The sequence below is a fragment of the Hippocampus guttulatus genome, chromosome 12 (genome assembly GCF_054856545.1).
Source record: "Hippocampus guttulatus isolate MCC_2025c chromosome 12, RoL_Hgut_1.0, whole genome shotgun sequence".
In the NCBI taxonomy this organism is placed as follows: Eukaryota; Metazoa; Chordata; class Actinopteri; order Syngnathiformes; family Syngnathidae; genus Hippocampus; species Hippocampus guttulatus.
The window spans coordinates 3,108,741-3,121,448 of NC_141272.1; the positions used below are offsets into that span (position 1 = coordinate 3,108,741).

Consider the following 12,708-nt stretch of genomic DNA (forward strand, 5'->3'; position numbering starts at 1 on the left):
CTTTTTTCAATCAACTGTTATGAATTAACTGTTAGTAATTAACTTTTTTCAATTAATTTATTTCACTTAATTCTCCTGTATTTTTATTACGTTTTGGATTCGGGTTACTTAATTTTGTATTATTTGACGTTAACACGTTTGCTTTATTTTGCTTTTATTGAGCATCGTTTGACTTAATTTTGTTGCCTTTCTACCCCCACACACGCAGCAAACGTACTGAATTAGCATTCCAAAGTGACGGCGGACTCCCCGGTGGGTCCAACCATCAAGTTGACCCGAGTTGGAGCACGCCACCGCCGCCATGAATCTCGTACCCCCGTTGAGCCGCGTAGGCGAGTGAACCAAACATAACCTTGCCAGACCCTCCCGCGGCGAAGCCCCTCCCCTCCCTGCTGGGACAGCGGAGTCCCAACCCCAGAGCAACCCCACCTCAGCCCGGCACCAGGCGCCCCCCACGTGGCTCGCCGTCAAGCTGAGCGCCAGGCCATCTCCTCAAAGGAGTTGTGGGAATAAATGATGGCCATTATCACAGTCACCTGGGAGGACGCCATGACAACTGTGAGCAGCGCCACAGGAAGCCATCTTGTGGGACTCATTAAAATTCATCAAAGATGGCGACTTCGGGCTCCCCCGCCCAGTAGACGCCATCGTCAATATGACTTTGCTGGCCTTTTGTTCACTGTTAAGTGTGGGCAAAAAGAATGAAATGTTTCATGCTGCCATGGTGTCAAAACACATCGAACTCGAAACAATTGCGATCATGAACTGGCAACTCATAGCCGACCAATAGTCTAATTGGCGACCTAAAACGACCAATCAGTTAGCCAACTGGATGACTGATGACCAACTTGCAAACCATTTGACTAACCAGACAAATACACCAAACTACCCAAAAATAACGATTAAAAAAAAAAAACAGAGTAATGAACTGCGCCTCCCTGACGACCGCCGATTCAGTTAACCAACCTAACGACCGGGATACGTGGGTAGGCGAAGGAGAGCAGTCAGCTGGTTCGTTATTCAGGTGATTAGCAGTTTTAGTCTATTGGTTACATTCTTTGGCTGATAGGCGAGTTGGTTAGTTTGTTCCTCACGAGTCATTCAATTGGACAGCTGGACACGCCCCAAAGTGAATTGCTTTACAACCAGTGTGACAAGCGATCTGTAATTGTTTATCCTTTGTGTATTTTGACCAAATAAATATTCGTGCCTCCACCATGATGGTACTTTTCCCCATAAAACAGTGAGACGGGCAAAACAGCTCGCGACTTCACAATGACTGTCTAGACCTGAAACCTTATCGGTTACTCGGGTAACCTTGGCGACCCCTCAAAGAACAACAAACATGCTCATCCAACACGCGATCCAAGGAGGTCGTCGGAGCCAGCGTTGGTGGGTTTGTCCATCTGTCCTTCCATCTGTTGGCAGCATCAGCTGACTTGGGCGAGGTTGCAATCTCAGTCTTTTCCCTTTTTTTTTGTCCCCCCCCCCCATCCCCCGTCCCCCCTTCGTCACTGCGCTGACCTGACATCCATCAACCTGACAGTGTGGCCAGAAAAAGACAGAATGAGTAAACTCTCGCTATGGAAGAAGAAGCAAGCATTTAGACACACATACACACACACACACAATAGTACCTTGACTTATGAGGTGAATTTGTTCCTTGAGCAAGCTCATCATTCGATATCAAATAAGCCGCATTGAAATGACTTGTTTTAGGAAGTGTAATGACAGTCAAGCAAAAGCTCGAAAATCTCACATTGAGGGCACTCGTATTTCAAGTATCACCTCAAATCGCTAGAAGTTGCCTTTGCTGGGTTCCGTGTAAAAGAATACTGTATGTAGATACGTTTCAGGATGGTTGCATGATCTCTGTTTAAAAGAAGCTCAAGAGCACTAACCTTCCTGGCGTTGGGCACCATCTGTCTTTTCATTTCATTTTCTGCCCAGTGTAGAAGTTCAAGGACATCGAGCTCTTCTATTTTCTGTCTCGCCTGCTTCCGCTAGATTGGATTTTTTTTTTAAGCTTTTTAAATCTCGTTCTAAGCAGGAGGAATTGCACGGGAACGACACCTGAAGAAGCGCTATTGATTACAACAAACCTAATGTCTCCTCAAGGAGCCGGGATCAATAGCACTAAGCTGGCTCATATCTACTGCATGTGTGAGGCTAACGCTTCCCGTTTGGAGGTCATATGTGCGCCGAACACTCAAAGAAATCTCGACTGCGCTGTCATTAATGTTCAAGAGATTCATCGATCAGTACAGCGCGACCTTTTTTATGCCACCGACCAGTTTGTCAACAAGCAATATTTAGACAAGCCAGCAGAGAAACAAATGACAAAATAAAATTATAATAATAAACTTCACAATTTTAGGATGTTAGAAACTGAAGCAATGAAGTAAATTTCCCCAGTGTGGGACTGATAAAGGATATCTTATCTTATCTTAAGTCTTGGCCATTACCCCCAAAGGCGCACAACCAACACACAAACAACAATAAGTACAGCAATTACACTAAACCCTAAAAGCGTTCAATATCCTCAAAAGCCGACAGTGCGCCCTATAATCCGATGCCCCTTCTATATGGATCAATATTCTGATTTCTTGGACGTAGTATTCTACATGTTCTATAAAGTGCTTTGTGACACCTGCATCGAAAGCTCTGTATGAATAAAGCTGAATTGGTTTCCCTTAGTGTAACTCCATCTAGTGAATGCATAACGCAACTGCACCCACTATTGCAGCTTCTAATAAAGCGCTCCGCCATGTAGTTTTAAAATAGGCCATTTATCGAGGGTGCGCCTTATACTCCGAAGCGCCTTATCGTGCGGAAAATACGGTACCGTAGACACTGGCCCAACCAGACCAGTACAAGTTTAATAAGTAAATCTGATGAAATCAACACATTCTTGCTTTTTCGCCCAAATATTGAGTTTTGGCCACCAAAATCAATCAATCAATCGTCATCATCAGATTCTAATCCGAAATATACAAGGCCAATTCTGACAGGGTGTGCATCTCTCCAACCAAAGACTTGCCATTCAAGGGAATTTAAAAAAAAAAAGGTACCAGCTTGGTTTGAGGAAAAAAAAGAATCAACTTGCAAGTCAAAGTAAACTATTAACATGGGCAATGGTGAAAAATTTGGGGCAGAGGTGCGTGAATTAGCCTATTCGCATATTTTGGCCATTTGTCATGTTAACCTCCATGAACAGTCATTCACTGTATGTCGTAATTAAAATCTCTTTAATCTCATGGCTCTTTCTAGCAGCTTCATTTGCAAATGAGGGAGAATTCACACACACAAACGCACACACTAAATGAGGTGTGTGGGGGTGTAAAATGTAAATGTCCCTGCTGTAATATCTGCCTGCACAACTCCGCACAATCCGCCACTGCAGCAAATTGCGCTAAAATATTCAAAGCCCCCCTCACTCCCTCTTCACTTACTGTATATCCTGTTTCAACCACCAGCGTAATTACGAAATACAGAACGTTAAGCAAACCACCCACAGCTTACTGAACTATTCAATTGAATGGCCATCGTGTCTGTGGGCGGACACAAACGGCTTCAGCTGTTTGTGACGGATGGACGTCCATTCTGGCACCTTTGTCACCATTCTGTCACTCGCTTCTTCTTTTTTTTTTAATCACCAATCTCGTGATAGTTAACATTGTGAGGTTCATATGATAAAGAGACATTTGGATAAAGTTACATCCCTAATCGTAATGTGGCCTGTTATGAGCCTGCTATACATCAAGGTGCCAAAGTAGTACGTGCCGTCTGCCACTTGCATGTCACTGTGCTATCTGCTCGCCACCCACCAATGCACATTTGTGTCTGGTGCCACCCGGCTGTCTCGTTGCACGTTGTCAGCCGAGTCTCCCTCCACCCACTGCGAACCGTTCCAACGGCTCGCTCTGCATGGCTAATGTAAATGAATGGCACCCGTCTTGAGTAACAGCTGTGGCGCATCACTTCGTGCACTCCAGCGTCACCCCCGCGTCCGTCATAAGGCACCGAATGCCACCTTCGCGTTTATTTCGTCCCTTTCCACATTTGCATCGTCACCTCTGCCGCAAAAGTTGGTCTTTCGCCGCCCGTGTGGCCAACGGATGCCACCTGTATCATCCGTTGGCCACGACGCCAAACATGCGGCCGTGCCACACTGCGCTGCCTGCCACACGTTTCGGTGCAAGTCGCCCATCTGTCACTTTCAACATTTTTTGTCGTCAGCGCCAACATGCTTCCCACACCTCTTGCATGTCCCTCTGGCTGCCACCTGTGTTCCTCTCGCATCATCAATGCGCCTACTTAAGCGACACTCAAACGGCAACCGTTTATCACTTGTGAATCACGCTACGACATGCCTCCCATATGTCTGTGGATTAAATGAAAGGTGCTATATAAATCCAAGTTATGATAATAAATGAGCATCAACTGTAAAGTGGAAAAAAAAACATTTCTATTGCATCTTTACTGAACAAGTACCCGATGCAGTGTAACAACCACAAGATTATGTACGGCCTCTTGAACCGGAGCATGCCATATTGTCTGGATGGATGACATGTCTGAAGTACACCACCACCCTCTGCTGGTCTTATTGTGGAACACCAACCACCGGTCTACAAATCATTGCAACAAACCAGTGATGGGATTTTCGGCGATCCGGTTCTTTTGGTTCGAATCAATGAAAAGAGCCGGCTCTTTTTGGCTCTCAAACGGCTCTTTTAACTTTAGCTTTTCTTTTAAATATTTATGACAAATTTAGCATACTTTTTGATAAATGACTTGGTGAACTCAATATTGCACTCTACTGACTGCAAATAGCAACAATTATCAAGCAGAGAAATTGCTTTTTACTTGTTTTATTGAACATTAAAAAAGGTTCCAAACAATATACAAGCAACAAAATTCAACTTCGACAATCAAACATGCTGCATCATAACAAAAATAGTGAGTATGAACTGCAACAGCAGCAGTGAACAAAACAAACATAAGCTACTCCTTGCTTTATTTTAACAAACATAAGCTACTCCTTGCTTTATTTTTAATTTTTCAGTCAACAAAACTAAATACTTCAACTTGGAACACTTCAATTTGTCCAGTCTTTGAGAACGCCCTCTCTGACGGGACAGATGTTGCTACAATGCACAATCTACTCTCCATTACTTTGATCAAACGGGGGTAGACGGACGCTCGGTATTTCCACCAGCTCAGTGGTTCAGCTGCCCTTGAAATCTGTGGTTCTTCAAGATATGCCCTAATTTAGTGTTTTGTGTTTTTGCACGCTTAGCTAATATTGTCAATTAAATTCAGATTGCTTGCCAAACGCCTTTGTGGTTTCCCGGACAGTAGGGAGCGATATGAAATAAAGACATTAAATTCACCAAGAAGAAGAATAGAACAAGCACAAGAACGGTACCACATCCGGTTCAATGAGCAAGTTTTTCCGCTGTCCACAAGCCCTGTTCTCAGTGAATAATTTTAACATTTTAAGATGACTTCGCAGTTGATCTCCGAGTTTGTAGATGTAGACAATTGGGGAGAGTAAAACGACACGTTGCTCCTTTAATTATGTTGTTGTGACTCAACGTAAAAAACAACGTCAGCAAAAGGGGGCAGTGAGCGAGCACGCCGCCGACAAGTAAACCTCAGCTGTCAATCAAAAAGCAATCGCGAACAGCGTTTGACTTGAATACTATTCTGTATGTTTTCCACACCAATGCTGTTATCAGCAGTGGAAATGTGATGGCTTCACATCAGGTGGGGGGGGGGGGGAATTTTGTTTCAAAACTATTCCCACCAATGCACCCGTGACTTTGTTGATTTGTTTTTCGAAAGGAGGTTGCTCATTGTACTTTAGGTGTGGGGAGAGAGCCGCGAGTGGATCGCTCAAACAGATGCATTGCGAGTGCGGGCACGTTTGGAAATGGACGGGTTGAAAGTAAAAGTCTGCCGCTTTACGAATAATGACTCAAATTAAAAAGAAACAACTTTTTTTATGGACTACAGTGTGTGACTTTCCACTTTTGTTTTTCCGCCTGACCAGATTAGTCAGATTACTGGGCCAGACTCGGAGGGCATGCGGAAGGTACACCAATCTGCATTTGGACGCGCCTGAGTACTGAGCTGTGTGGTGTGCTTGAAGAGCTGATGTCTGATGTCACGTTGCACCACAAGGTGGAGGTGAGTACGCCCGCCTGTCTGTCTCTCACTCAACTTAAACTTCTGCTTCGTGTACTGCACAACAGTGTCAACTCCACATAGACAACCCGAGCATCATCAAGCACTTCTGGGATATGTTTTGAAACCTTGAAGTGGACCAAGTTAGTTTTAAAATGTGTCTCTGTATGCATATAAACATATATATGATTAACTTGGCCCACTTCAATGTCATTTAAAAACTTGACCAGAAGAGTGTGATCATGTTGTTGTGGAGTACAGGGCAGTTAGTTTTTGTCTCAGTGAGAGAAGTCGGACGTGCTCATGCCCCCCTTGGTGTGTCATGAGATGTCAGTGACATCACGCATGAGCTGGTCAAGCACACGCTCCCATCTCAGGCCTGTCGTCACTCGTCAGTGTTTCTGTGCGTGCAACTGGAACTGGCCCACACAAAGATTGACTGGTCAAATGCTTTCACATTGTCATGGTCGCTTTTCTGTCCAATAAATTGTTCAACTTGAATCAGAGTCTTTGCCTTTCATGACTAAATCCATCCTCAACTCACACGAAGCCTTTTCAAAGACTGACGTCTTGAGCTCAGACTTGCGCTTCAGTCACATCAGACAGTCTTTTCAGTGTTCCCGTTTGTCTCCACATGACCCGAAACTCCAGGAATCGAGCTTTTGTGTCATGTGAAACCGACGGGAACGGTGAAAAGACCCTACCCCCGAGCGGATATTCCTCGAATTGCACCCTTTTAAAAATATTCATTCTGAGTCTTTTGTGCATTTTTTCACTGTTAAATTATCCTGCGGACCTGATAGAACCACCTTACGGGCCGATTCCAGACGTATTTTATACACCCCAGATGAATAGTAAGACGTTTTAACCCGAAAAAAACTACCATGTATAGTAAGGCGTTTTTTAGCCGAAAAAAAACAACCATGTATAGTAAGGCGTTTTTAGCCAAAAAAAACGACAATGGATAGCAAGGCGTTTTTAGCCGGAAAAAAAACGACCATGTATGGTAAGGCGTTTTTAGCCAAAAAAAACCCGACAATGGATAGCAAGGCGTTTTTAGACGAAAAAAACAACCATGTATAGTAAGGCGTTTTTAGCCGGAAAAAAAACGACCACGTATCCTAAGGCGTTTTCAGACGAAAAAAAACCACCATGTATAGTCAGGCGTTTTTCGCCCCAAAAAAACGACCATTTATATTAAGGCGTTTTTAGCCGAAAAAAAACGACCATGTATAGTCAGGCGATTTTAGCCGAAAAAAACGACCATGTATAGTCAGGCGATTTTAGCCGAAAAAAACGACCATGTATAGTAAGGCGTTTTTGGCGAAAAAAACGACCATGTATAGTAAGCCGCTTTTGGCCGAAAAAAAACAACCATGTATATAGTAAGGCGTTTTGACCCGAAAAAAACAACCATGTATAGTAAGGCGTTTTGTGCCGAAAAAAACGACCATGTATAGTAAGGCGTTTTTAGCCGAAAAAAACGACCATGTATAGTCAGGCGTTTTTAGCCGGAAAAAAAACGACCATGTATAGTAAGGCGTTTTTAGCCGAAAATACGACCATGTAAAGTAAGGCGTTTTTCGCCGAAAAAAACGACCATGTATAGTAAGGCGTTTTTAGCTGAAAAAATGACCATGTATAGTAAGGCGTTTTTCGCTGAAAAAAACGACATGTATAGTAAGGCGTTTTTGGCCGAAAAAAACGACCATGTATAGTAAGGCGTTTTTAGCCGAAAAACCCCCGACTATGTACAGTAAGGCGTTTTGTGCCGAAAACCCCCCCCCCACCATATATAGTAAGGCGTTTTTTAGCCGAAAAAAAACAACCATGTATAGTAAGGCGTTTTTAGCCAAAAAAAACGACAATGGATAGCAAGGCGTTTTTAGCCGGACAAAACGACCATGTATAGTAAGGCGTTTTTTAGCCGAAAAAAAACGACCATGTATGGTAAGGCGTTTTTAGCCAAAAAAAACGACAATGGATAGCAAGGCGTTTTTAGACGAAAAAAACAACCATGTAGAGTAAGGCGTTTTTAGCCGGAAAAAAAACGACCACGTATCCTAAGGCGTATAGGACGAAAAAAACGACCATGTATAGTCAGGCGTTTTTCGCCCCAAAAAAACGACCATGTATATTAAGGCGTTTTTAGCCGAAAAAAAAAACGACCATGTATAGTAGGGCGTTTTTAGCCGACAAAAACGACCATGTATAGTCAGGCGATTTTAGCCGAAAAAAACGACCATGTATAGGAAGGCGTTTTTAGCCGAAAAAAACGACCATGTATAGTCAGGCGATTTTAGCCGAAAAAAACCGACCATGTATAGTAAGGCGTTTTTAGCCAAAAAAAAACAACCATGTTTAGTAAAGTGTTTTTCGCCCAAAAAAACAACCATGTATAGTCTGGCGTTTTTAGCCGAAAAAAAACGACCATGTAGAGTAAGGCGTTTTTTAGCCGAAAATAAACGACCATGTTTAATAAAGTGTTTTTCGCCCAAAAAAACGACCATGTATAGTAAGGCGTTTTTCGCCCAAAAAAACGACCATGTATAGTAAGGCGTTTTTAGCCGAAAAAAACGACCATGTATTGTAAGGCGTTTTTTCACCGAAAAAAAACGACCATGTATAGTCAGGCGTTTTTTGCCCAAAAAAACAACCATGTATCGTAAGGCATTTTTAGCCGAAAAAAACCGACCACGAATTGTAAGGCATTTTTAGCCGAAAAAAACGACCATGTATAGTAAGGCGTTTTTAGCCGAAAAAAACGACCATGTATTGTAAGGCGTTTTTAGCCGAAAAAAACGACCATGTATAGTAAGGCGTTTTTAGCCAAAAAAACGACCATGTATAGTAAGGCGTTTTGTGCCGAAAAAAACGACCATGTATAGTAAGGCGTTTTGTGCCGAAAAAAACGACCATGTATAGTAAGGCGTTTTGACGAAAAAAACGCCTTACGATACATGGTCGTTTTTTCGGCTAAAAAAGCCTTACTATACATGGTAATTTTTCTCGGTTAAAAACGCCTTACTATACATGGACGTTTTTTTTCGGTTAAAAACGCCTTACTATACATGGTCGTTTTTTTTCGGCCAAAAACGCATTACTATACATGGTCGTTTTTTCGGCTAAAAACGCCTTACTATAATACATGGTCGTTTTTTCGGCTAAAAACGCCTTACTATACATGGTCGTTTTTTTCGGCCAAAAACGCCTTACTATACATGGTCGTTTTTTTCGGCACAAAACGCCTTACTATACATGGTCGTTTTTTCGGCTAAAAACGCCTTACTATACATGGTCGTTTTTTCGGCTAAAGACGCCTTACTATACATGGTCGTTTTTTTCGGCCAAAAATGCCTTACTATACATGGTAATTTTTCTCGGTTAAAAACGCCTTAGTATGCATGGACATTTTTTTTTTTCGGTTAAAAACACCTTACTATACATGGTCGTTTTTTCGGCTAAAAACACCTTACTATACGTGGTCGTTTTTTTTCCGGCTAAAAACGCCTTACTATACATGGTCGTTTTTTTCGGCTAAAAACGCCTTACTACATGGTCGTTTTTTTTCGGCTAAAAACGCCTTACTATACATGGTCGTTTTTTTTGGCCAAAAACGCCTTACTATAGATGGTCGTTTTTTCGGCCAAAAACGCCTTACTATACATGGTCGTTTTTTCGGCCAAAAACGCCTTACTATACATGGTCGTTTTTTCCGCTAAAAACGCCTTACTATACATGGTCGTTTTTTTCCGCCAAAAAAACGCCTTACTATACATGGTCGTTTTTTCGGCTAAAAACGCCTTACTATACATGGTCGTTTTTTTCCGCCAAAAACGCCTTACTATACATGGTCGTTTTTTTCCGCCAAAAACGCCTTACTATACATGGTCGTTTTTTTCCGCCAAAAACGCCTTACTATACATGGTCGTTTTTTCGGCTAAAAACGCTTTACTATACATGGTCGGTTTTTTTCGGCTAAAAACGCCTTACTGTACATGGTCATTTTTTTCGGCGAAAAACGCCTTACTATACATGGTCGTTTTTTTCTCGCCGAAAAACGCCTTACTATACATGGTCGTTTTTTCGGCTAAAAACGCCTTACTATATATACATGGTAATTTTTCTCGGTTAAAAAACGCCTTACTATATATACATGGACGTTTTTTCGGCTAAAAACGCCTTACTATATATACATGGTAATTTTTGTCGGTTAAAAACGCCTTACTATACATGGTCGTTTTTTTTTCGGCTAAAAACGCCTTACTATACATGGTCGTTTTTTTCGTCTAAAAACAGTTTGCTCTACATGGTTGTTTTTTTCGGTTAAAAACGCCTGACTATACATGGTCTGTTTTTTTTCGGTTAAAAACGCCTTACAATACATGGTCGTTTTTTTTCTGGCTAAAATTATCTGACTATCCATGGTCCCTTTTTTTCGTTGAAAAACGCCTTCCTACACATGGCCGTTTTTTTCCCGGCTAAAAACGCCTGACACTACATGGTCGGTTTTTTTGTCAAAAAATGCCTTACTATGCATGGTCGTTTTTTTGCATTTTTTCACTTTTAAATTATCCTGCGGGCTTGATCAAACCTCCTTGCGGGCGGGTCACTGCTGTTTGACACCGCTGTTCTTGGCGATCGTGAATAAAGTGCAAATAAAACACCCATTACTCACAGTACCAAAACCTGCAAGCCAATTTTATTCATTGTTTCAAGAGGCTTTGTTGATCAGGGCAACTCCGCTGGAATAGTTGAGACGCAAGTCTCGTCTGGATGCTTGCGGGGTGCTCTCTGCTGGTCCCAACAGGGCTGGAGAACCTGCAAAACTCAAAGGATCGTAGTGAAATCAAACTTCGTTTCAGATTGGGGAGGAAACATCGTATGACTTTATGAGGGCCCCGATAACTTTTCCCCCTCAAAGTACTCACTGTATATCTATCAACATGTCAGAAACATTTCGGTCTCAAACTCCAGCACAGGGCCCGCCATTGGCAAGGGGAAACAATAAACCCAATTTCGCTTACCAATATCAGCTAACAGCAGTCAGAATCATTCTAAGATTCGACCGCAAACTCGCAAGAGGCTCGCGCCCGTCGTCGACAGTGTTGACAAGGTCTTTACGAAACCTAAGGGCGCCGTCTACTGGTGACCAATAGGAATGACAAACCTTCGACTGAAGTGGCTCTCAACTTTACAAGTACAGTCCCCCACACACAGAGCGAGAGTGAGAATGAACAGAGCCGGCTCTTTCGCGACCGACACATCACTACAACAAATGCATGAAACACTATTCTTGGCCCCAACAGTAAGTATGGTGGGAAAAGACCGTACCTCCTTTCCATGACTACGTACTGTATTCGAGTTGATCACAAGCCATTCGTAACGTTGATCATCGATGCCATCCGAGTTCCTGTATTTTGTAATGAGAGCAAAGTTTGAAGCGATCAAATTGCGACATTTTTAAGTCATGCAAGTTAAAACAAAAAAAGTACCCGGTGATGTCTTTTGGGGTGGGGTTTACTCAGCAGAAGGGTCTGACAAAACATCCTAGTTGACTATTTTGTCGTTGGAAGTATTCGGTGATGAGTGAAGACAAGTCGCTCAATTTAAGTATACAAAACATGATAGGAGGGTTCAAAGTGAAGCGCGTTGGGTGTCGTGGGTACAAAACGTGCCATACAAAGCTAGCTTGCCTTCAAAGAGAAAGAAAAACAGAGACCCAAAAATAAATTCAGTGAGCTTTATTTTGAACCAAACTTTAAACTTTTAAGACCAATATTACGACATTTTCATTTGTGTTGTCTTTAACTCAACTCTGTAAAATTAGCCTCACTGAAATTTCTGCCAATTGAATGCTGACCAAATTTCCATGAAAAGAAAATTAAAAAAAAAAAAACTTAAAATTTGGGTTTTCCGAACTTGAACATTTTTTGGGGCAAAAAACAAAATGTAAATCAGGGCAACATTTTATTTGACCCCTCTCCATTCACTTGCGAACAGGCGCACCCCCCAAGTGTACTAATGCATCAACAGCATCCTCATGGACAGAGTGACGAGAGTCGAATTGGACACAAAGGGCGTGTCGTTTGCTTTTAAATTGGTCATACTATCAAGGAGGATTCGTGTGCATCAGGGCAGCAAGCAAGCCAATTCACCCTCCCCCCAATTTAAAATGACCTTAAAGAATGAGACACTTTGGTTTATTAAACAGATTCAATTAAAGAGTTTGGCAAGATGCTTGAGTCTCAGTCTCTAAGGTTCTCAACGTGGCGACCGCCGGCAGTAGACAGCATCCCATCATATTCATTTGTCCAGTAGGACCCACCTTGAAAACTAAAACAAGCTGGAGTACAGTACTGCCGACATGTCGCCAGGCCGCAGACGGCTGCCGAGTGTCTGCATAGTTTCGATCCCCCCCCCCCCCACTCGCTCACTCACTCACTCGTATTATTTTTTTTTGTGGTTAGCTTGAATATTTTCTTCAAACGCAAAGAACTCCCTCCCTCCCTCCCTCCC

At 42.5% G+C, this 12,708-nt stretch overlaps 2 long non-coding RNA genes across 3 annotated transcripts in view; one reads left to right on the forward strand and one right to left on the reverse strand.

Moving 5' to 3' along the window:
- Nucleotides 1–6,690, forward strand: part of LOC147196952 (uncharacterized) — an 86,235-nt gene extending 79,545 nt beyond the window's left edge. Inside the window, exon 3 of one of the 2 annotated variants that reach the window (XR_015102480.1) lies at nt 6,056–6,690. This is a non-coding gene — a long non-coding RNA (uncharacterized LOC147196952). Of the gene's footprint in view, nt 1–208; nt 1,353–6,055 lie in introns of those variants that run through there. The other variant, XR_015102479.1, reaches the window with a different exon arrangement.
- A 4,183-nt stretch (nt 6,691–10,873) lies between these two features.
- On the reverse strand, nt 10,874–12,684 carry LOC147196953 (uncharacterized). The gene is made up of 2 exons (XR_015102451.1): nt 11,524–12,684; nt 10,874–11,010 (listed from the first exon to the last, which is right to left on the reverse strand). It is a non-coding gene; the product is annotated as an uncharacterized LOC147196953 (long non-coding RNA).
- Between the last annotated feature and the right edge of the window lie 24 nt (nt 12,685–12,708).